We start from the raw sequence: 1,510 nt of genomic DNA, 5'->3' as shown, positions 1-1,510 counted from the left end.
CACTCTTCCCTCTTCTCTCATCTTCTCTTTCCTCCACCCTCTTCTCTGCTTCCTCTACTTCTTCCCCTCCCACCCTCCTTCTCACCCTCCACCCCTCTTCTCAGCCTCCACCCTTTAGCCTCCCACCTCCCCCTCTTCCTTACCTCCCACCTCTTCCTCCACCTCTTCCAACCCTCCCACCCTCTTCCCTCCAACCTCTTTACCTCCCACCTCTTCTCGCTTTTCCCTCTTCTCCTTCCTGTCCCTTACCCTCCCACCTCTTCTCCTTCCTCCCCTCTTCTCAACCTCCCACCTGTTATCCTTCTTCTCAGCCTCACCTCTTCCCTGCCCTCCCCACCCTCCTCTTCTTAACCTCCTCCCCTCTTTAGCCCTCCACCATCGCCCATGTTTCCCGTCACATCGCGGCATCATATCGCCCATCACGCCTCGGCTATCGTTATCGCCTGTTCTCTTATCCGCATCTTCCTCTTATCGCCCATCATCGACCATCGCCATCTTCATCATTATCGCATATTCTTTCTTATCACCCCTCTTCTCTTCCTCCACCCTTCTCAACCTCCACCCTCTTCTCCAGCCACCTCCACCCACTTCCTTCCTCCAACCCTTCTCAGCCACTCACCCCTCTTCCCAACCCCTCCACACCTCCCACCTCTTAACCACTCCACCTCACCTCTTCACCCTGCCACCTCTTCCCAACCTCCCACCTCCCACCTCTTCTCGGCCTCCACCTCTTCCTCCCCCTCCTTAAACACCTCTTCTCCTTTCCATCACCCTTCTCCTTCCTCCCACTCCTTCTCAACCTCCCCTCTTCTATATCAACCTCTTCTCCAGCCATCTTCTCTTCCCCAGCCATCACCCATCACCTCATTTTTAAGCCCCTCTCCCACCGCCACCATCCTCACCTCCACCTCACACAACCTCCACACCTTCCCTCGCTTCCCTCCACCTCTTCTCCGGCCACTCTTCACCTCTTCCTGCCTCCCACCTCCTCTGCCTCCACCTCTTCCTTCCACCTCTTCCTCCCACCTCTTCTCCAACCTCCTTCCACCTCTTCTCAGCCACTCCACCTCTTTCTGCCTCCTTACTCTTGCCTCTTCACATATTTATCACCTCACCTCTTCCCCAACCTCCACCTCTTCCTCACCTCTTCTCAACCCCTCCCCTCTTCTGCCCATCACCTCTTCCTGCCATCACCCTCTTCTCAGCCCTCCACTTCAATTCTGTTTGCTCACCCTCTTCCCTACCCTCCACCTCTTCTCAGCCTCCCACCCACTCTTCTCCAACCTCCACCACTCTCCCTACCCCTCCAGCCCTGTTTGTCCTCCCCACCACTCTTCCTCCCCCTCCACACCTCTTCTTAACCCCTCCCCTCCCCACCCCTCTTCCCAACCCTCCCACCCTCCCACCACTCTTCCCCTTCTCCCCACCTCCCACCCTCTTTACCTCCCCACCCTCTTCCCTACCTCCACCTCTTCATAAACCCCTCACCCTCTTCACCCCTCCCCTCTTC

This window comes from Homarus americanus, unplaced genomic scaffold (genome assembly GCF_018991925.1).
Source record: "Homarus americanus isolate GMGI-L3 unplaced genomic scaffold, GMGI_Hamer_2.0 scaffold59716, whole genome shotgun sequence".
NCBI lineage: Eukaryota > Metazoa > Arthropoda > Malacostraca > Decapoda > Nephropidae > Homarus > Homarus americanus.
This window is presented reverse-complemented; position numbering follows the sequence as displayed.